We start from the raw sequence: 24,500 nt of genomic DNA, 5'->3' as shown, positions 1-24,500 counted from the left end.
GGCATTCTAAAATTAGTTTCGGCTTTGTCCCCTTATGATTCATTCTCAACACTGGAATCAGGACTGTTTGGAAACCTAAGTGAGATGAGACCTCCTCCTCTCAGAAACCCTATTCTAGTATCCCCATTTCACCTCAAATCAGTCAAGTTGTCTACAAGATCCTACAGAGATTTTCTACTTGGCTCTCATTAGAAACAACCTGGTGAGCTTTAAAAAAATACTCATGTTTGGGGTCTGATCCCTGAAACGTTGACTTCATTGATTTTATGGTTGGGGCATTGGTATTTGCTGAAAGGTCCCCAAGTGATTCTAATGAGCATCTACTGTCCTCCACAATCTTCTCTCACTTTCAACATTACTCCTCTTACATTCTAGTCTCTCTTTTATTAAACCCTAGACACACAGGTCTCCTGGCTGTTTCTCAAACAACCAGGCACACTCCTACCTATCTTTGTGATCTCTGACACTCCCTCTATTGAATCTCCTTCAGGCCTTTAAAATGTCAAGCTTAAAGATCCCTAACAAATTATGAGTGGAAGGACTTTGATTAGCCTCTTATAATCCAGCCCCCTCCCTCCCCCCATCAAACTCCTCAAACTAGACCAGATTGCATCCCCCTCATATATAAGTAGATTTCCTATTGTTTGATAATTTAGCCTTCATTCTGATCATCTGAGGGTCAAGATAAATGGTTCTATAATCAAAACAACTATAGAAAGGAGTCAGAACTTGTATTCATGCATTTTCTGCATGCATGCTCTTATTTAACAAAAGTTCTCATAGACACACCCATGTAACCTTACATATACATACACAGGAAAGGTATGTACAGAGAGACTTTGACCAGAGTTTCTGAGATCTCTTCCAGCACAGATATTCCATGATTCTGGTATTAAAAATTAACACTAACCCCAAATTATAAATAATAATGATATGACAACAAAATCAAGGAGTAGCTTGAAGGGAGTTAGCTCCTCCATTCCCTATAATCTATCAGCCACCCTCAAATGACCCCAAAGAACCACATGATTAAAAAGAGTAATTTTTTTTTAAGTTAAAAAGTGATTTTCAACAGGTATGCCACAAGAATTTTTAAATCATGCAATACCTGACTCTAGTCAGGGGCACTGATCTCTTTTTCCTTAGATTGTCAAATAAAAAAAATGACAACAGCCCATACAACGATATCTGTCTGTTGTGAATGAATCAAAATTTTACCTTTGCCTTTATCTTTTTTGCTAAATTGGCAAAAAAACAGAACATATTTTTTGGTGTGCCGGAGAACTTTAGTAATTAATTTATATGTGCCATAAGATGAAAAAGGTTGAAAAGTGCCAAGTTAAAGCAGTGGTCCTGTTGCTCATTGAAAGTTGAAAGCCCACTGACTTCGCCTTTAGAACACATTTGTGTTTCTGGAGCACTCTCCCTGTAGGAGTCTCATGCTGTGTCTTCTGGAAAAGCGTTTGGGACTCTATTGAATAAATCCATCTGTGTGATTAGGGTTGTGTGATTTATCTGTGTGGTTTAAAAATGCAAATAACCTTTGGGAAAGGTACAGTTTAAGGCTGATGACTTATTTATATTTCAGTATATGATGGTGTTTGTTTTTTTGATAAATCTGACTTAATTAAAATTTATAAACTGCTCTTTGAAAGACGCTATTAAGAACATAAAAAGGCAAGCCACAAACTGGGAGAAAATGTTCACAGTACATAGATCTGATACAGATCTTTGTACAGGATGCAGGCAAATAATTTGATTTTTTAAATGGCAAAAGACTTAGACTCACAAAAAGAGATGTATAAATGGCCAATAGGTACATGAAAAGATACTCAACATCACCATTCAGTATATGATGTTTTTAAGAGTGCTTGCTACCTAATAGAAGCTCAAGAAGCATTTGGAAAATAAGTAAACTAATGGGTTAATTCTTGAGTATTTTCGATGAGACAGATATGGGCTCCATGCTCTGAGAGAGATCTCATCGTGGTGATCTTGAGTTATGTCCAAGAAGACACCTAGAAGAGTGACCACGTCACAATAGAGGAACCTGAGGAACCTGACATGTCCAAAGATGAGGAAGGAGCATTAGCCTATGACATGGAGAATTCATCTCCTGTGGTACTGGCACTGCAGCTGAGCACTCCCCAGCTTCATGTATGTGGGTGAGTTTGTATGTGGGTGATCTCAGAAGAACCCACAAAAGAGCTTACTTTTTGTTGTTGTTGTTAATCCTCACCTGAGGATATTTTGTTTCCATTGATTTTAGAGAGAGTGGAAGGGAGGGAGGGAGGGGGAGAGAGAAAGAGGGAGAAAGAGAGAAGCATCGATATGAGAGAGACATTGATTGGTTGCCTCCCACATGCGGTCCAACCATGGGGTCAGAGATCGAACCTGCAACCCAGGTATGTGCCCTTGACCTGGAATCAAACCCAAGATCCTTTGGTCTGCAGGCTGATGCTCTAACCACTGAAAAACACCAGCCAGGCAAGAACTCACCTTTGAACATATGACAAACCAGTTCACAAGAGTATTAAGTTGAGATAAGGTTTGTGCCAAAACGGCTGCAATGAATACAAGCTACAGGAACTGTCAAGACCACCCCCGGCTGGACTTATGGCTTAAAATGGGTAGATCCACCATCACAACTAATTCACCAACAGTAACCCCTAGGTTTATTATATGCTCATTGTAACACATTAGCATGCTAAACAACATAACACACCATGATTGGAAATGGAAATCCCATATAAGGACACAAAATGGCCCACAAACCTTTGAGAAATCACCCCTTTCCTGGGAAGATCCTGAATGTTCCTCCCCTCATTTGAATATCCTTCCCGCTGATTAAATGAACCCTCATAAAGGAAGCAAATTCTGCTAACTGGGGCTGCTCTGTCTGTGGAGTAGCCCATTCTCTGTCTCACTGCTTCAGTAATAAACTCACTTTCACTCTAAACTCTATGCTGGCTTGTGTTTGAATTTTTTCCTGCGTGAAGCCAAGAACCCACAGTAGGTCACAGACCCTTGGGTCCCCGGACCCCTAGAATGCCTGCATCAAAGTAAGGTCTTTTTTGAACTTTCTGTCTTCTAGGTTTTTCCATTTGACCTTGGGGTGGAAAAGTAAAGCTTGAAGTGGAATAGAGAGAAGACCCTTTGCTCTTCTCTAACTGTATGTTTCCCTCCTATAGGCTTTAGCTATGGGGAAGGAGAAGCTTAGACTTTAATTCAATTTTGGACTTTTGATTTGTTAATAAAATAAAATGCTGTTTTGTATTTTAAAGTGGCTCTAGTTTTGTTGTTGTTGTTTTGGGGAGTATCCATAAAAAAATAGTGGGGATGGCCTGAATTTTCATCTGGAGGCAGTGGAAATACTAATCCAATAGAATAAATTTGAAGCGACAATGGAAGATAACAATGAAGCTGTTTATAATTTTATCCCATGAGTCACACTTGTTACGTATATCTGCTTCACAGCTCTGTCCTGATTAGTATGATATTGATTCTTGTGTCAGCCTGAAAATATTTCTGTAGCAAGTCAAGCACGTTTTCAATTGGTGCTGAAATTTCACACAAATGTTATTTTTAAATCAGCATGAAATTTTAAAAGTGGATTGATTTTTTTTTTTTCAGTCTTTAAAAAGAAAGCCTTTTTTTCAAGAAAGTCTTTGCTCTGGGATGGTCAATGGATTAAACCAAATTCCTATTAGAAAGACAGTCTACCAGTACCAGACTCAAAGCTCACTTTTAAAAACCTCACACTCACACTAATACCTTGTGCTGATTTGATCTGGGAGATTAATGGTTATAAAGGAATTTTCTTGGGCTTTATTTTTTTTCCCCATGAGCTACTTAGGTAATAGACAATATTGAGACTATCCTAAGAAAAATATTAGTCACAGTCTCCTGAAATCTTTCTCTTTACATTTAAGGCAATACAACTTTACATTTGTCTGACCGAGATACAATTTCCATCCTTAACAATTGTCATCATCATTTTTGATAAAATGGCCTCTTCTTGTGGGGATGACTTCCCAAAGTGTCCTGGTCCTTTGAGACCTCCAGCCTTGTAAGCTGCAAGATAAGGACTGTCCTGGGTTTCCTTCCTTTCTTCAGACAGCAGCCAGGCCTGGTGTTCTCCACACAATAGGTGTCAAAGAGTGCTATTGACAGACTATCTGGGTGTTCCAGTCACTTGGAATGCATATCTCTGCCTATTGTTCATATTTGAAACACAAACAGCATTAACACTAATGTTCTGTGGCTTCTGCATTCCTTTCACAGCTCTCGCCTCATTTAGACTAATTACTGTAATGGACAAAGCACCCCATCTATTTTGACAGTTAAGATGGAGGAAATTAGAAATTCAAAAAGACCATAAATGACGGAGTCGCAAAAAAAGAATCCATTAAAGTCAGTTGAAAGTTATCTCAATTCCTCAGCATTCAGTATCTCTAACTTAAAATTTTCTATTTTGTTAAAGCATAAATGAAGTGGCTTCCTTTTTCCCTCCTGAAGATCACAAACCCCATTTCTCTGTGGAGATGATTTTCCTACCTTTGTGTGTAAGTGTGAATAAGAATAGGTAATCTTTCCCTTTGTCATCTTGGAAGTGAATTTTCTCCTTGTGCCTTCTGAGAGGATGAATAGAGACGGGAATATGAAGAGCTGGTGAGTAGGGCTGTTTATTTCTCGGCTTTAAGATTAATAACATACTAAGCAATTTTCACAGTTATTACATTTATTAGTAGGAAGAGCCTTAGGCAAAATGGAGAAAGTCATCTTTGCTACCAATGTTGCTTTATTTTTTCATCTTTGTTAATCTCCTTTTCAAACTTCTAGAACTTGGTGCCCAAACCTTTCTGCAACCCCTTAGATGTCCAAGCCCAAACCTACCCTCAGCATACACATCCAAATTTCTTCTGGTGAAGCTTTGTGCCAAAATTTCCTTGACTCCTTTCTGTTTGTTCTAACTTCTTATGTATTCTGTCCTCCCAGGCCTTGATGGATATGTGGCTAATAAATATCAACTCCTTCTTTCACGGTAGCAATGACCAATTATGACTCAATGTGTTACAGAAGTGTTGCATCAGATGCACATGTAATGTAAGTAATTTGAGCATGAGCACAGGGTTTGGGGATAAGGGGAAGAGAGAGATAGAGAGAGAGAGAGAGAGAGAAAGAGAGAGAGAGAGAGAGAGAACACAAGCTATAATGTAATTTCTTTCCCATTGTACTAGCCAGCTCAGACTCTGCTGGAACAAAGTACTATGAACAGGGAGGCTGAAACAATAGACATTTATTTCTCACAGTTCTGGGGTCTGGAAGAACCTAGATGGTTTTAGTGAGAACTCCCTTCCTAGCTTGCTGATAGCCACTATCTGGCTGTCTTCACATGAAGAAGAGAGGTTTCTTCTTATAAGGCAATATATCACACTGAATTAGGACTCCACCTTACGCTTTTATTTAACCTTAATTTCCTCCTAAAGGCCCTACCCTACAGTCACACTGGGGATTAGGGTCTCAACATGTAAACTTTGGGGACACACAGTTTAGTCCATAGTGTCCATTCTGCTCCATCTGTGGATGATTGAGAATGAATAAGACAGTGTGTGTGTGTGTGTGTGTGTGTGTGTGTGTGTGTGTATTTACCTGTTTCTCTTTGGTCAGTCTCAATTTCTGTTTTCATAGTATGAATGTTTCATTGGCTGAGCTTAATTCTAAAATTTAAGTAGATGTATAGTTCCTAAGGTATGACCAACTATTTCATCTGAGGATCAGTTGAAGAAATAGTTCTCTCTGTTCCAATGGTATTGGAAAATTAAATAAAATGGACTGATCTGTTGAGAAATGGCATCTGAGCATGCTATGTACTTCCTGGATGATGTAAGGGACTTTCAAGGGTTAATTTTGTCTGATTTTTCACATGAGGAATTACCTTTAGAACTAAACAGGACTTCATTATACATTTGGATTTTAATAGGTTTGACTAGATAACTTAAGGTCATGGGCAGTCTGGAGATTACAGGTACTTATTAGGTTGTATTTGGGTAAGGAGACCCAGGGATACTTTGAAAACATGCATAGGCAATATCTCTCTCTGATCGTAGATAATAACAAAACTATTTTTTATATATGACTTTGTGGTATCTAAAATGATTTTATAACTCTCATAAAAAATAACAAATTAAGGTACAAACTCCAGGTGATTTGTTTATTCATTTATTCAGGAAGATATTTATTCATGTGCCTTAGGAATGGTCAATAAGTTCTATGTGGTGGGACAGATGCTTTCAGATGTACTTCCATGGAAATTTGCTCTTTTCTAAGTAAAAGCTGAGTCCCGAGAGAATAATCCCCACATGGGAGGTAGTTACAGGAGAACAATTTATTTAGCTTTTACTTATTCAGGAAATATTTGGGTGCTGACTAAATGCCAGCACTATTCTAGGTTCTAGGGACCACTTGAGAACAAGACCAACAAGGCCTTGTACTAATGGAGTGCACATGGGGTGAGGAGGGATAAAGGCAATAAACAAATACAATAATCACAATACCAGTTGGCAATACATTGGGCTGACATTACAGGGTACCTGGATTGCGGCTTTAGATTGAGCAGTTAAGGAAAATCCATCAGATTTAAGGCCAACTATGAATCACACGGAGTCAGTCATGCAAAGAAAAGGAAGAGCACATTGGTACCACGGGGCATAGCTAGGAGAAAGGCCTATGGTGTGAACACACTAATGTGTTTGAGGACTACGTACAAAGCAGCAGGACTAGGTCCATCTGCAGCAAAATGGAAAAGGGGAAAGAGTGGCTAGAGTACTTATCTTTCTTAAGAAAATCTGCAGAAATTTGTTCAGTAACAAATTAGAGATGGCAGTAGGTCAAGCTATTCAGTAGATCAAACTATACAGAGCAGTTGAGGAAGACTGTTCAAACGGTATACTCTGAGCTAGTGCAAGGAGACAGACTTCTCTGAGACTGCTCAGTCATGGGCAAACCCAGACAGTGGTCACCCTAACCATTCACCTTTTTGGGCAACTGACTCTTCGGCCAAAGCGTTTTGATTTCAATATGTGTTTCTTGTGTTCGTTATTTTCTTTGGTGTTTCATTGCCATGTGTGTTACTTAACAGACCTTTACATAGTGCTTAGTATCTACCAGCCACGATTTTAAGCTTTTTCAAACGTTTACTTATTTAATCATCATTATCTGAGGTAGGCACTGTTATTATCCCTATGTACAGATGAGAAAATTGAGGCAGAGAGAGGTTAAGTAAGTTACAGAAGGTTCAGTGAAGAAGCATGGATTTAAACCTTCAAATTCTGATTCTAGAACCTAAGCTGTTAACCACTTCCCTTATGTTGCCTGTGTGGTGTGTATATATTCTAATTAGTAGTATCTGGAATCAAGATGAGAATTCCATTTTAAGTTCTGACACTGATTTAAAACTTGACCTTGTTCTGTACATCTGAGATTGGTGAGATGTATCCTGAGACAAATACTTTAATGAGGTGTTTAAGGGCTTTGAGCATAATGGGGAAAAAGATGCTATGAAAGGCAGGATAGTAATATTGGCAAATGATATCCAACATCGAATTTTCCAGTGTGTGAGTCTTTGGCATTCCTGTTTTTTACTTTTGCTCTTACTGATTTGTCATATCAAATATGTGCATATACCTCCACCCATCTGCACCACCAATCATATTGAAGAGCCTCAGGCTTTGGTGGCAAAACCATTCAACTATTAATAAAGGTTTATAGCAGAGCCATTTACCAGTAGTCAAGAGACTGACAAAGCTGCCCATGTGTGCTTTTGGTAGAGAGTTTCAGGGAGAGGTTTTGATTTTAAAAGGATTACTTAATTCAAAATACAATATGATATTTGGGATGTAGGGTGATCTGACAATTATGTGACTACCCAAATCCACAGACAGAAATATTTTTCTATCAGACCTCTTCCATGTTTCTTCTTTGAAAGCAACCAGCTCATTCTAAAGATAAACATTTGATTAGAGTACCACCCTTATGAATTCATTTAACTTTAATTACCTCCTAAACACCTTGTCTCCAAATTGTCACATTGTGGGTTAGGAAAATTTGGGAGAGACATAATTTTGTTTATAGCAGTGATACCTTTGTCTGGTTTTGGTGTCAGGGTGGCCTCATGAGTTAGGAAATATATTTTGGGGGAAGAGATTGTGAGGTTTGGTATTAATTCTTCTTTAAATGTTTGGCATGTTTTCCTTGCTACTTTAAAGATTTTATCTTTGTATTTGATTTTCAACATTTTGATGTGTTTGGGTATGAATCTCTTTATGTTTAACGTGGAGTTCACTAAGCTTCTTGAATGTGTTGGATGTATTGATTAATATTTTTCATCAAACTTGGAATGTTCCAATCATTATTACTTTGATAGTTTTTTCACTTTTTTCTCTCCTATCTTCTCTTTTATTTCCTCTCTTGTTATGCATATGTTGGTGCTTTTAATTGCATTCCATATGAGCTTTTTTTTTTTTTTACTTATTCTTTTTTGTCCCTTTGTTCTTTAGATTGTATAATTTCTATTGATCTGTATTAAAATTCACTGATTATTTCTTCTGTCAGCTCAAATCTATTGATGAGCCACTCAGTTATTGTACTTTTTAACTCCAGAATTTCTATTTGGGTTTAAAAAATAACTTTCATGTTTTTACTAATTTTTTTATTTTATAAGACATTGTCATCACATCTTCCTCTCCTTTTAAAGCAAGGATTCTTTTGAATCTTTGAAGATATTTATAATAGATACTTTGAAGTCTTTGTCACTATGTCTAACACAGGACCTTCAAAGGTAGTTCCTGTTGCCTGCTCCCCCTTCCCCCCCATATGTAGGTCATAGTTTCCTGTATTTTTGCATATATTGTATGTTTTTCTTGAATATGGGCATTTTAAATAATATAGCAATTTTCTCTTACTTTCTTCCAAATAAAATAGGGTTGGTCCCCAGGTAAAAATCTTCAAAGATCTCTGTTTTATACCTACCTTTCCTTCTGAGGAAAACCTCTGTATAATTGCTCCAGATGTGGGTCTGGAGAGAGTGGCCCACTTCCCTTAGAATGTCACCCTGGCTTCACAGCAGGGTGCTGTGCTGGGCAGCTTCTACTGGCCTTCTCAGCTTGTCTGTCATGGTATGCAATCTCTGCTCTATGAATGAGCTGAAGCAGAGTGATCTTGGTCTCGGTATAAAAGGTGTGTAAGTTTAGGATAGAACTTATACCCTATGAGTGGGGGCTAGAGGAAGAGACCCCCAGATCTCAAAACTGTTCTTCCTGGAGTAGAACTTCTGCAATTCAGATCAAGGTGGGTGGGTAGGTGAGCGATGGGAAATTGGCAGCCTGACCCTCCTGAGGAAATACTGTAGCCTTCAGTTGGGAGCTGGAAGGAAAGTGAACTCTAGTTTTTGGCTGCACACACCTGGACTGGCGCATCCATCATGTTGAATTGGGATAGAGGAGGTTTGTGATCAAATGCCACAGACTTTTCCTTGAGTAAATGTTTCTTCATTTCCAGAGTTTTATTTGTTTTTGTTAAATATTTTTCCACAACTTATGATTGTTTCACTGGGGAGAAGGTCTTAGAGCTCCTCATGCTGCCCTTCAGAAGTCATCTTCCTATATACTTAATTTTTAAGCCTATTATCTTTATTAATCCTTAGAACAACCTAACAGTAAGATAGTAAATATCAGATCCAGAATTTGAATCCAGACACTTGATACAATGCCTTGCTTGTGGCAAGTGCTAAATATTTGTTAATGTATTAATAAACCCAAAGTATCAAGGGATAGAGTTTAGGGAAAAAGTTTTCAAATGCAGGGTGTTAAAATAAGGCTATTATTGGGTTGAGAGGGATATTATTAAGCATTTTTTTTTTTTTTTGCTGTTATGGAAGAAATATGCAATTTTTAAAAGTTACAGAATTCTTAAACTTTGTACCTAAACTATTGGTCTTTGTGACCAAAATATGCCATACGGATAATTTATTAATTCCACAGGCACATACTATTGTAATGGTCCTTAAATTAGTTCATTGTGGAAGATGTTTCATTTGGTGACTTCACATATAGAGCAAAACCCTTGGAGGAGAAGTGGCTACTTAACGTTACCCCATTGGAATCCTGGCACCGTGGGGCATATTTTGGAAAGTCAGTGGGAGTTTTATTTGCATGAGTGCCCAGTGGGACTGGTGGAAATGAGGATGATAGGTGCATGGATGAAGGTAAAGAGAAAGAGCCTTTCCTGAACATAAGAGGCAGGGAGCTGACTCTGGAATGGTCAGGCTCAGTTCAGGAAAACAGGCTGATGATTTGGACTGCTACACTGTGATGTTAAACATATTGTCTTCTATCCCAACACTTGGGAAGAACATGTCCCCAAACCTCCAAAAGATGGTTCTAGAGGCAAGTGAAAGAATGAGAGAGAAAGGGAGTGAGGGAAAGGCAGAGAAGAAAAAAGGAGAAATGAAATGACTAGAAGAAATATAACTAGGGATATCGTAAGCTTTCTTGGCCTTATGTAGTCTTATGTGTAGAAATGAGAATATTGACAAGGAGACCTATGAGAAATCAATGAAGTCAGTGTGACATAGTCAAGTCCCAAAGCTTTGTCTTGCTGAGCTAATGCCATTAGATTTAAGTCAAAGGCATAAATTGGGTTATGATGTTAACATGGTGACTCATTGCAGCTACCCAATTTTGCAGCATGTAGAGCAGTAGCTCAGAAAGGGGTGTAATTTCCAAAGAACATGGTGCCAGTCAGTAACATGAGAAGAGATACAAGATAGTGAATAGGCATTTCGAGGGTGTGAATAGAAGTAACCCCAGCAATGATAAAGGGAAACTTTAGTAGCCAAGTGGCTAATCCCAGGGCCACACCAGCAGGGAAGGAACCTGGGGATCCGGCTTTATTTTCTAATTATTTCTGATGGAGGCTTCCAGCCCAAAATTCTGGCTGTTATCACTCCATCCCTTAATGGTGCCTCAAACAAAGGGCAGGTCAAAGGTATTTCTCTGATGGTGTTTTCTTTTGCAAAATGGCTGAAATGGGAAAAAGAAAAGGTGGAAACATTTTGCACTCTGATTATTTCTGTGCTTTTAAAATTTTTATTTTTTTATGCTGCCTTTTGTCCATTCTTTTGGAAGAACACTCTGGCTCATGCCTGTTAACACCTGAAGCTGAATTCCAGGATTTATGATTATAATTTTATCTGTCTGGTTCCTCACAGAGCAGGTAATCTTTCTCTTTGGGCCATAATAACTGTGGTGTTGCAGTTTCCAAGAAATGAAATCAAGTTAAACCTGGGCATGAAAATGCTTCCTACATTGAGTTGAAGCCTTGAAAAGCAGCCATGGTTGTTTCAGTTCCATTCAACTCCCAAAGCAAGTAGCAGTGTCCGCCAGATGGAAATAGCCTAATCTGTAGATGGGAACATTTCTAAGACTTCTAGACTGCATTACAAATGCTGCCAGTTGAAGTCTCCTGCACAACTAAGAATTGTATTCTCCTAAACTGTGTAATTTCGAAAACTCCAAAAATCACTTTTGAAAAATGGAATGGAACAATCTGCCCCAGACAACCCTTGCAAAGTGGGCTGATCATTTAGAGATCAAAAACTTTCTTACCAACCTCTAATGGCTTAAAAGTACTTCTTAGATTTTTTTTTTTCCTGCCCTCAGCATATCTTTAAATGACATGCACAGATGTTTGCCTTCACTTTCTCGCATCCTCACCTTGGGCATTCACTGCCTAAGCACTGGAGTTTTGGTCATCACATGAATGATTACAAAATATACAGCCAAGTCCACTGTCCTTTGGCACCTCCAGCTCTTGTATGGGTCACTGGATAATTAGACATTTGAAAAGCACCTTGAAATAAGGGCTATAAATAATTCCTTTCTCCAATTTTAGAAAGCTCCATGGAAAGAAGGGTCATTGGAAAAAATCCTTGGATCACCTGCATGAAAGACTTGTTTTTGTTTTCCTTGGAATGATTTCATGAGAGGGAATGTGGTACAATGGAAATAGTCCTGATGAAGTGGAGAATGGGGATCTAGTCTTGGTTCTGTCACTAATCAGCTCTGTGTTTTCAGGGAAGTCCTTTCTCCTCATGAGCACCTATGTGTAGAATGAGGATTGAACTTGAGGATCTTTAAGATGTTTTTTGAGTATTTTGTGAATACTTATTTAACCTCTGTGCCACTTTAAAAAGATTTTTCTCAGCCTATCTAATTGTGGTTCCTGGGCTGTCACTAGGTCAGTGGTTCCTCAGACTTTGTGAGAACTCAGGAGGCCTGGACTGAGCACTTGAGCACTTGAGGTCCCAAGTTTCCCATTAAGGGGGAGGTTGGTGTGACACACCCAGGCAGAAAAGAGATAGAAGAACTGGTGTCACAGGGAGCAGCTGGCACAGTCACCATGTACAATTTAAGATGTTAGCTCGCTGTCTGGAATTCTTGAATATGTAAAAATCCTCGCCGTGAGGCCTACTGCTCATAGAAGATCCAGAAGAGAGATATGTTCATGGCTGAGGAAAAAAAGTAATTAAGGCAGTGGGCTCTGAAGTTGGACAGATATAGGAGCTACTGTGGCATAATCGGTTGGCATGTGGTACTTATATGAAGTCAGGCAGATCTGAGATTGTGATACCAAGTTGTCGTTTACTGGCTTTGTGTCTCTGGGAAAATTTATTAACCTCTTTAAGCCTCAATTTCTCTACTTGTTAAATGTGAGTATGCCAGAAATTATCTGATGATTATTGGAAAAATTATGTATGTAGTGTGTGCTTAGCATGCTATCTGGGAAACAGTTAACAATGTGCATTAACTCTTATTCCCATTTTTATTAGTAAGTTTACAGGATGATAAAGTTTGGATTTACTTTATGTACTATATAGTAAATATTTATTACTTTTAGCACACTATAGATAAAAAAGTGAAAACGTAGATTTATTTCTCAAAAAATGTAGGATCCTATTTTTGGCACAAAATGTTTGGTTATCTATTATGATGCTGAGTGTACATACTGCAGATTTTGTTTTTCTGGGAGAGCTATTTGAAAGGCAATATATAGAATGCAGTAGTTCATGTATTTGGTTATCAGAACAAAATACAACAAAGCAATATTTACCATTTATCTACTATTTTTAACCAAAGGCTTATGAATACTATCATGCTGTAAAAAAAGGTGATTAAAAATTATATTGATTATAAAACATATTTATGGATACATTTTAATTATATTGACAAAGTTAGCAAACCATGTTGAGAAATTCTCTAGTTTAAAAATTATATCCAATTGGATTTTGTTTCAAAGATCACTGATTATCCTATATAATAAATGGGTAATATGCAAATTGACCCTAACGGCAGAACGACCAGAAAGACCGCTTGGCCAGTCACTATGAGGCGCACTGACCACCTCTTGGTCCCTCCCCGCAGCCAGCAGGCTCTGATTGCCTGATGGCGAACAAAGAACCAGGGGTGGGTGGTGAGGGATGCGGGCAGCACCAGGCCAAGGCCCCCGCCCCACTGTTTGCCCCCCACACAGAGGGTGACCTGGGGCTGGGGGCTGGGCCGGTGAGTGGGCAGGAACGGCTGACCTCTTGGCCCCTCCCCCTGGCCGGCAGGTTCCGATCTCCCAATGGCAAACAGGGAACCAGGGGTGGGTGGCAGCGGAGGTCGGAGCTGGCTGCCGACAGCTGGGGAAGATGGCCCTGATCACAGGCCAGGCCTAGGGACTGTACCTGCACATGAATTTCGTGCACCGGGCCTCTAGTATAATAATAATAATACTTAAAGTTTAGCCTTAGAAAACTTAAGCTGAATTCTTAAACTATTTCTTAATCACATAATTTTGGAACTCTAGGTCCTTAATTCACATATCATTTTGGCATTGGGGTTCTCAGGGTGTGCGGATATCAGACACCTGGCAGAGATGGATTAGGTATAAATCCTGCCAGATGCTTGGTGGCAGATGGCTCTCAGTGCAGTTTCTCCAAACTTGGAATGTGTAAAAAGTTATATGCTCAGAGGCTGAAACCTAATCTATTATGGACATATGTACACTGAGTTTGGGGAATCTATGGACACCAAGAACAGTGCTGTGTACCTAATACTGGAAGAGTATCTGTGGTCTAGCATGACCTCAAACTATCAAAATCTGCCTCTCCTAGGCATCTAGGTGATTTTTCCCAGACGATGGAACATTATTCTTGAGTGTTATAAATACACAATATAGTTTATTCCTATTCCATTTATTTATTGGCCAAGTTTCTTATTTATTTGCCAACTTCCTTAACACCCAGCTTTCATTTTAATTGTCCCTTCTAACCTCAGTGGGTCAGTTTCTCTTACTTATTCTCAATCAGAGAAACTGTTGTCCTAAGAGCTCCGAAAATTAGGGAGAAAAACACTGTCTCCCAGTACAAAGAAACTCTAGTTGACTCTTTTGGTCAGCCATTGCACTCAGTGGTAGGCACAGGTTCCCAGACATTCCTCATGACTGTGGGACACATCACAGAAATGTGCCTACTGACCAGGATGCCTGAAATGAGCATCTCCTCTGTTACCCTCTAAGGTCCAATCCAGCTGGCCGTCCTGAATCAGAAAGGCTTGTCTCGGGGTTTCCTTTATCTGGAAGCTCCCAAAACACTAAGATTATGGTAGAAAATACACTATGGAGACTAGAGAAGAATCCTTTAGCCTAGATGGTAAGCTAGCTAGCGTGTTTATTATGTAACAGGAATAGTGCCATGCACTGGCGAGATAGCTATTTGCTCGTAGGATTTATAGTCCAGTAGACAGGTGCTCTCCCTGAGTATGTCAGGAATAGATGGGGCTATTACCTTTAAGGCAGACTTCCTCACTAGTGGCACTATTGACATTTTGAGCCCTACATTTCTTTGTTTTGAGGAGTTGTTCTGTGCATTACCTGATGCATGCCACCATCTCTAGACACTGCTTACTAGATGCCAGTACCAACCTCTAGTTGTGGCAGTCTCCAGACATTGCCAAATGTCCCTCCGGGTCACAATTATCCCCAGTTGAGAACCACTGTTATAGACCGTGCATTCTACTCTTCAGGCTTCTCTAAAGTCACATGGGAAGGGGCTATTTTCTCAGTTTTCATTCAGGGTATGGGGTCCACATATCCCTCAAAAATCATGGTTTGAACAACTTGGATATCTTGTCATGACTCTAGAGCAGCTTTCTTCAAGCTGATGTTTTACAGATGTTGTTCTCTAGAGTGTTAATTGATGCATGGTTAAAACAAAGAGTCCTATTGTCAGGTACGCTGGGCACATGCTGGGTTAAACAAGGTTAAATTTCTTTGCTGCAAAACTTCTTATCCCTTTTGAAACGCTCAAGTGAATTGTAACTCTACAAGAGGACATAGCGCTCAGTATCCCCAAACATTTCAGTAGCGAATCCCTTTTACACAGCATGTTTGTTGATGTCCTTGAGCATGAAATTCTGAAGAATACAGTTTGGGAAATGGTAGCCAAGGACATTCAACATTAACTCCAGTTCTCACTTGTTGGCCTAAGAAGAGTTCTCCTCTGAAGTCATTTGAAGGAAACTTAGCAGCAGGTATAAACAGTAGGAGGTAGAGCAGCAAGGTGGTTGAGCTCTGGAATCAGTCTGGTTTTTCAAATCACAGCTCCACCACTTCCTAATTCTGTGTCCTTGGTCAAGTTACTGAAGCTATCCTATGCCTTAGTTTTATCTGGGAAATGCAGGTGCTACTCCAGTGATCTTTAATGAGGATTAAATGAGTAAACAGATATAAAGCATTTAGAACATCACTTAGCAAGTAAGTGCTCAATAAATGGTAGCTTTTGTCCTTATTATTAAGCCTTAGAACCAGTATGGTGCATCTAGAACTCAGTTTTATGAGGTTATCTCAGTTAGGGACAAAAGAACTGCTCTAGCATGTTGAAGGAATCTGTTTATTTGACTGACGCTCTGGGACATGGGACAGTTTCCCATATACACAAGAGAACTGGAAAACAATCCTGGCTGAAAACACTTAAAGACCATTTTAGCATACAAAGTTCCAAAACAGGTTGGTGAAAAAATGAATTTTACATTCTGTTCCCCCATTCTGCTATGTTCAGAGCACTGGCTTTAAATGTTAGCTTGGATTCTTTGCAATGGACCACTTGGCTATGAAAGGATAAGCCAAAACCAAGATGGGTTTTGATTTCTCAGTATGATTTTCAGAAATCTAGTGATTCTGTTGTAATAACCTGGTTGTTAATTAATAACTGGAGAGGAGCAAAGGGAAGCTGCAATTTAGACAAATGTCCAGTAAGGTCTGGGCGACATGAGAAGGTACTTAGCTGTCAGTCATACCTGGTAACAAGTCATTGGCCAGAATAGGCATGGCCACTGCATGGTGCGAAATCTGAGATACTAAGCTCCTGAACAAAAGGAATTCTCTTATGGGGTGGGGCCACAACATTAGTAACAAAGAAACAGAATTTCCGGAGCATGAGGCCCAGAAATCAGGATTTTAAAAAGATTCCCAGGTGATTCTAATGTGCAGCCAAGGTTGAGAACCACTGCCTTAGCTATCAGAATTACCTATTTAATTCCCTGCATTACAGGCATTCTGTCACAGGTGAGGCTGCTGAACCAACTATACATTTAGGCCTCATTTAGATCTTTGGACCAATTGGAAGATTTTGCACTTCGGAAGCTTAGATCAGTACATGGAAAGTTGTCCCTCTGGAGGTCCTCCTGTTCCCCTCCTCCGTCAATAGTATATGGAATTTTGTTAAATATCTTTGTGATCCAGTCCCTCCTTTATATCAAGTTTTTCAGTAACTATGATCTGATCTACTCTCCCCAACAAACCCCGCATCTCTACCTTTTACCCATTCAGACTTTACACATTTCCTCTGGACCAGGGGTCCTCTCTTGTCCCTTATAAAGCCTTTTAGAACCTGTTCATGAGTTCTGAAAGGGCCTTATCTCTTCTGATAAGGCCAATAAAGCTAATTACTACCTTATCCTGCTCAGATAGGCTCAAGGACTCAAGACTTCAACTGAGGTATCAGGTACAACTTAATGGAGGAGGTACATTTGAACATGTTGGTTTTCATGGTTTCTCTTCACTCATATTCCATGTGTTGGGCCATCCTTGGCTAATACATAGAGCCTGCCATTCATTGTAACTCACAGAATTTTCCTTGTATACTTTAGTCCAGTAATTGCCTCCATCTTATATCTGCAATGAGATTAATTAATAGTTCCTTCTTTTATTCCCTATAATTTTTACCTTATCCCCAAAACAAGGTGGCAGAATATAAAAGACAAAAACCATTAATTCATGCCTGAGCTACTCTGAAGAATAGGTCAGGAACTAAGATGCAGAGGAGAAATGAGTTGTTCAAGGCATGCAGCTAAACGGACCATTGCCCTCCTGGACCATAAAAAAGAGTTAGTACATGATGAGGATAGCCCCTTGCTATGCTTATTTTCTTGGGCTCCGGGATCTGATCCTGATAGAGTGCTATTTACAGTTGACTGACAAGACCAGGGAGAAGGTGGTCAGAATTGGCTCCAAACTTTCCACGCTTGGAGGAGCCAGCAATGGCTAGCATTGTAACGTGTGCTCAAAACTCAAACTCATTCTCCAAGTGATTTCTTAGAAATGAACACATAGCAAAGTTAAAGGATTCCTGTGTTACCTTGTTTCTTTCTTCTGGTTCAGACAAGTAGAAAGAGAAGATTCAATAATTTCTGGAGATTTGTCACCTCACACTCCCTTCACATGGGAGTTTAGGAATCATGAGAGCCTCTTTTTTTTTTACTTCTTTGCTTGAAGTTTTAAAATTGGTTAAATAAATAGGAGCAGCTCCTAAAAATGTCTATAGAGACCCTGCAGGGTCACCTTATATAAGGCAAAATTTACAGTGCAAGATGTTTTCAGGAATTGGAGAAGCTAAAGACAGTGGATTTATACCACACACAAAAAATGGGTATAATTTTATTGTCCAGTGAAAACCAGCTCCTTGAGTCATCTTCGATGGCTGGACTGCCCTGGGACATTAAGCATTCATCAGATGGTTTGCAGAGTATTTTGAACTTTTCTTCCTAGTTGGGGGTTGGGGGGAAGGGGGGGGTGGGATTGCAATAGCAGCAGGTGGGAGCTCAGAGGACACCATGGATGCATTGTGGAAGTGAAGCATGCTTGAGTCAGAATTGTCTCTGAGTTATGACAAAACAATACTAACTCAATGTATAAGAACTGTCTGTTGTGGCTAGATTCCTATTTTCTAAGATAATATTTCAACAGTTTTATCTCGACCAAGGTTCATATATGCACCAGCACATTTTCAGGAACGCTAATAGAAGAAAAGATGCTACTTCCTTTTAAAAAATTCATTAAGAAACACAGCAAAGATTATCCAGACGCAATCAGAATGCTTCATATTTCATTTTAAATAACTGCTTTGCGGGTGTTGAATGCTTCTTTGCAGTACCTCTGGTACTACCAGAAGTGATTTGTAACAAAGCAGGGGAGAGAAAGTATCCATCTTGAGTTAATCCAGGATGGCGCACACTCTAGGAATAACAGCGGTTTCCTAGTTAGGCAGCAGCTGCTGTCTCTCTTGCCTCTGAATGATTGTGTTGACAGATCTTTGTAGTGTGAGTCAAATATTAAAGGCATAATGAGAAAAAGCAACTCTAGAGCTTTTTTGTTTTTGTTTTTTGAAAGACCCTTATTTAGTTGTTTCAAATAAAGAGTTGGAAGATGGATATGTCGTTTTTACATCTGGGTCCAGCAGTGCTTAATGTGGAAGGTATATTCATTTACATGCATTAAATTGAGCTCTTTAGTGAGGGAAAGCAAAGTCAGAAAGGAAAAGAATAAAAATGCTGTTACTTAGGTTCCACTGCTTATTAGGACATTCAGGATTCTGAATTTTTTTCAACCTGGTTTCTGAAAACATTGTAAACCTTAAAAAAGAGGCATTTGATCAACAGAATGTTATCTCTAACATTTTCAAGACATTGCTAAAAAGAAAAAAGAAGCAGGAGGAGGAGGAGGAGGAGGAGGAGGAGGAAACAAGTAAGAGAAAAGGAAAGACATCCAAGGGAATAGAAAAGCACATATCAGAACTCCAGAGGTTAACTCAGTTAAAAACCTCAGGAATTTTGCCATTGACACATACATTAGAAAACAGAGAAGGCAGAGCTGTGGTAAATTAAAGGTGGATGTTGGTGTGGGAAGTGTCTGATCTGGTGAAGTAAGCTTGAAAATGCACACGCTCAGATCCACACAGGATGATTTTAAAGGCCAGAGTAGTGTTATGATGTGATGGTGCTGAACTTGAAATCAGCTATAAAAACTTCAAGCTATTTAAATAGTAGTAATAATGGCTTTATATTTCAAGCATTAAATCAGGCAAGTAGGCAGACAATTGATTTAGTCATCACAACAGCCCTGCAAGGTGTTTGCTATTCCCACATTACAGATGTGAAACCAAGGTGAGGAGAGCTTAGGCAACTTCCCAAGGTGCCATAGGAATCAGTCCCTCAACTGTTTGACTCCAGAGCCCATGGCTCTTGTGGCAGAGGCCGGGATTTGTGTTTAGTTTCTTTCTGAGCATCGGGAAGACTGTTTCCCAGCCCCCCCTGCTGTGAGACCAAGTTCTGGCCAGTGCACTGAGAGCAGAGGTCCCCTGTGAAATTTCCAGGCTGAAGCAATTCAGAGTTCACGTTCCTTATCCTGGTTCTCTCTTCCCCTTCTATTGGTACTGCAAAGTCTGTGTTTTGAAGATGTCAGTGTCTCAAGATGGAAGAACTCTAAATCAGAATTTATGGAAGTAACCACGGAAATCCTGCCAACACAAATTTTTCTGTGATGCGGAAAAATTTTAGGGTGTACGCATTTGTTCCAGCAGCATAGCCTATCCTGTCCTGACTAATACATTTTACCATTTGCACTTTAGCTCACCTCCTTTAAATTGTAGTTGTTAATACAGCATACCCCATGTTTTATTCTTATACACAAGGAGTTAGTAGATAATAAAACAAATTGAATAAAATATCTCTAGGAGTGTCAGACAGAATAAGACACAATTTAGAATGGCAGTTTTGGCCTGAAAATGATGCCTCTGGAGCTATAATCAAACTTGGTGGTTCAGGGGCCTGCTCATCTAATTCACGGAGAATCCCTGGTTTGACATCTCTTTTGTCTTCATATGGCTCATGGTCTCTTGTCAAAGTTACTCTAATCAGCATATCTATGAAGAAGGCCAAACTGTGAATTAAACTAGTCCTCTTTCCCTTCAGATAACTTTCAAGGAAAATCTGAAGTGCTATATACTCCTTGACCTATTTGATTACTCAACACTTTTGATTTCAGGAGATAGAATTAATAGAAGAGGAAATTGATGACACACTGGTTCCATTAATGAGCACATATAAGAAGTTGGCCAGCTGTTGTATCCCGAGTGGGGAGGGTCTAACTTACCAGCATTTTACAGGTGGGAACATGAAGTCCCCTCTCTTTTGTAGAGGCGAGCTATTACTAAACCTGATACCTGACACCTTGCCCTTTCTTAGGTATTCCAAACCCTGTAACAAGGAACACTCCAAAATTGTCTTGATAGAAAATTACCTTTAACTTCTTTGTAATTTAATGACTGTCCTCTTGATTATAAAATGCTGATTGTGTGAATTACTGAGGCAGGGGAACAACTTCTTTCCAGGGCAACGTCATAGGTGGGATGTGGCAGTGCTAGCTGATTTAGAGATGGCCAGATAAAACACTTCAACTGATAATATTAGGGTTTTGTTAGAAAATCTTAATTAAGAAAAACTTTTCTTCTTCAACACTTTCTTCTACTAATCCTATCTGTTGTTTAATGACTTCTAGATCAGGAATACATGTAGCTGGAGCTTTGATTTGAATACTTTCTATTCCAGGTTTCTCTCTAATGTAGTCATTTATTTATTTTAAACACATTCTCCCCAGCACATGCATCTTTGACAAGGGTAAACTTTAACTATATCTTCCTGTAACACCAGTAGAAGTTGAATGAAGATCTATGATCCATACATTCAGGAGAAAGAGGATCTGATGCTTTTGGAAGGATAATTAAAGGGTTTGATTTTTTGTCTCCCCCCCCCCCCCCACACACACACACACGACTTGCCTTCAGAAACCTCATAGTTCTGATTCTTCTAAATAGATTAGACGTATGTCACTTTTCCCTTCCTTTAGAGTTATATAGATAACTAGCACTGAAATTTTAATATATGCCTAACACCATTGTGCAAATCAATGCTCAAAAATGTATTTATTTATTCATTAACTACCAATTCTGATTATATCACTGTTTTAGAACCTGATCCTGGATTAGGGGCTCAGGGCATGATGCAGCAGCGTTAGGAGGTGAGGATCTAATCATGCTTCTCTCCCTGCTCTTTGTATGGAGGTAAAGACTTTTCTGATTTTGATAGAAAGTAAAAGTTGTGCCACGTTGACAGTACAGATGAGGCACCGCACAGCATTAGCTGTTCCATCTGGTGTTTCTTAAATAGGAGAAGCTATTCCGGGAGCTCTGTGAAGTGCCTGCTTTATCTCACAAGAGTTGGAAAGGACTGGGATTTTCAGTGGGAATAGGTGGAAGATGTGACTTACAGAGCTAAATGAGAAAGAAATGGAGACATACAGCGTATGGAGGAAAACGTCTAGCAAATGATTCTGTTTCTACGAAAGCTCAGCAAATTGGAGTTTTCATGATAAACGCAATTCTGTTCCCAATCCACAAACCTAATTTTAACAAAAAGTTATCTATTTGTCTCTTTAGTAATCCTTTTGAGATTACAATTGCAATTTATCATTTGCAGTGATAAATTCACCAGCCCACAGGTGTTTAGCACAGGGTTTGGGGAGGTGAGTAACATTGAAATTTCAGTGCCACTATCTCTGTATGTGCTTCATAAAATTTTTGGCAGCTGTTACTGAACTAAAGCTAACTTTCCATCCTCTTTTATTGGCTCTGAAAGAGCTAGTGCTTTGCAATGGGCTCTGTATAATTGGATGTTCTGTGAAGTTATCTCAGGTTATTTCTCATTTTTCTGTCTTACAACATGTTCTGTCTCACAAGAGCTTATTTCAAGTTAAATATAAACTTATTAGATTGTACACATGTTTCTGATCAAGAAGTCCTTGAATATTTTGGGGGATCATCATTTTCTAATGCAATAAAAAAGACAAAAACTACTCCTGAACTGTGACTTGACCTGCTGAGTCACTTTGATAATCAGGTCAAGAACATTAGAAAAGGGGACATCTGTAATACTTTCAACAATAAAGATAAATTTAAAGAAAGAACATTAGAGTTCAAATGTGCTTGGTTTCTTATATCTCTATTTATTTACAGAAAGAGCCTATTCACTCTAGCTCCAAAAGCTTTAAAATACCTAGGAATATAATTAACAAAACATGTCTGAGGTACATATTTTCCAAAGACTATCAACCTTCGCTGAAGGATACAGAAATACTTAAAAGTGGCGATGTATAACATGTTTCTGGTGTAGATGATTCAATATTGTAAATATATCAATTATTCCTGAGTGAATCTATAAATTCAATATAATAATCTATAATAATAAAAGTGTAACATGCTAATTAGACCGGATGTCCTTCTGGACGACCTTCTGTCTTTCTGGATGAAGTTGAGGCTGCAAGGGAAGCCCAGGTCCCAGGTGCCAGAGGGAAGCCAGTGTTGGCAGCTGGGGGGAAGGAAGGCTACTCTTGCATAAATTTCATGCATCGGGCCTCTAGTTATAATAATAACAATCCTAATAGGACTTTTTACTAGTATATAACCTTGATTCTAAAATTCACCTGGGAGAAAAAGTTCCTAAAAATAGTTAAGAAAATATCAAGGGAGAAAAACGAAAGAAGGAAATGCCCATTGAGCTTTTATTTCTGATTTTTTACATAGTAATAATTTCCTGGACAAATTTCATATGTTTTAATAGCAATCCATAACTCCTTTTTAAACAGTTTTTTAAAACATTTTTAAAAATTAAGAACCAGTCTTGGAGACTGTGGAACTCACAGAGGCAAGGCTGAGGATAAGGGATGGATCCATACCACCAAGCTGGGCCGCCTGATGAAGGACATGAAGATCAAGTCCCAGGAGGAGATCTACTTCTTCTCCCTGCCCATCAAGGAATCTGAGATCATTGACTTTTTCCTGGGGGCAACCCTCAAGGAAGCCGTTTTGAAGATTATGCTGTTGCACTGGCCAGAGGACCCTGTTCAAGGCACTTGTCACCATTGGGTACTCTACAGACAGTTTGGCCTCAGTGTTAAGTGCCCCAAGGAAGTAGCCACTGCCATAATGGGCCATCTTCCTGGTCAAGCTCTCTATTGTCCCTGTGCAGGGAGGCTACTGGGGGAACAAGATCAGCAAGTCGTGATCCCTTGCAAGGAATCACTGTCCCTTGCAAGGTGACCGGCCCTGTGGCTCTGTGCTGATGTGCCTCAGCCCCACCCCCAGGGGCACTGGTATCGTCTCAACCCCTGTACCAAGCACTGCTGCTGATGGCTGGTATTGAAGACTGCTGTACCTCTGCCAGGGCTGCACTGCTACTCTGGGCAACTGTGCCAAGGCCGCCTTTAATGCCATCTCCAAGACTTAAAGCAATCTTACCCTCGAACTCTGGAAAGAGACCTGTTCACCAAGTCTCCCCATCAGAAACTCGCTGACCATCTTGTAAAAACCCAGTGTTTCCTGCAGAGGACCCATATTCCAGCTGTAGCCACCACATAATTTTATACCAGAAAAATAAAGTGAATTAAGTCTATTTAAAAAAAAAAAAAAGGAAGCAGTCTTAGGATATGAAAGAACGTACCCACCATTTTGTGAGGGTCAACGTTGTGAGTAAAATACAGCTAATAATGCAGGATCTAGAATTGTTATTTGAGCCAGATTTGTAAGGAAGAGAAACTGCAATTACATAATTTTATTCGTTCATTTTTTTCAAAACTAGTCATTGAACACCTGCTATGAACCATCTTGTTAGATTTAGGGATATGGTGATAAGGAAGATAAACATGGTCACTTATTCGAGGAGCTTGTCATCTAATTGATGGAGTAAAGCATACTCCATTTCTTGTGAAAATTCTGTGTAAAGTTAAAATAAGGTAGCATTTGTAAAGCATGCAACATGCTGTACTTGCTCAACAAGCATTAGTCTTCCCTTCTACTTTGTATCTGTACACACAGGATAACTTATTGTGTTTGGTTGCCAAGAAGATTTAGCATTCAAGCAATATTGTTTTTGCTTACCAGTTAAATGTGGGTCATGAATTTGTGAGTGATATAGGGAACAGGTGACAATACAAATGTATTCTGTAACGTGTGAGCAAATAAGAGAGGAAGACACGTATCCATAGCAGAAAAGGAGTCATTGTCAAGGTAG

General features: G+C 39.3%; 1 pseudogene; it reads left to right on the top strand.

Annotated features, from left to right (window-relative positions):
* Positions 1-2,064: 2,064 nt before the first annotated feature.
* Positions 2,065-23,848, top strand: LOC139015787 (small ribosomal subunit protein uS5 pseudogene; annotated as a pseudogene).
* The last annotated feature ends 652 nt before the right edge of the window (positions 23,849-24,500 follow it).

Source organism: Myotis yumanensis, unplaced genomic scaffold, assembly GCF_028538775.1.
Source record: "Myotis yumanensis isolate MYYU_CA2020_CCGP unplaced genomic scaffold, mMyoYum1.0.hap1 SCAF_8, whole genome shotgun sequence".
NCBI classification, from domain to species: Eukaryota; Metazoa; Chordata; class Mammalia; order Chiroptera; family Vespertilionidae; genus Myotis; species Myotis yumanensis.
The sequence above is the reverse complement of the archived record's forward strand: the minus strand, read 5'-3'. Positions and strand labels throughout refer to the sequence as shown.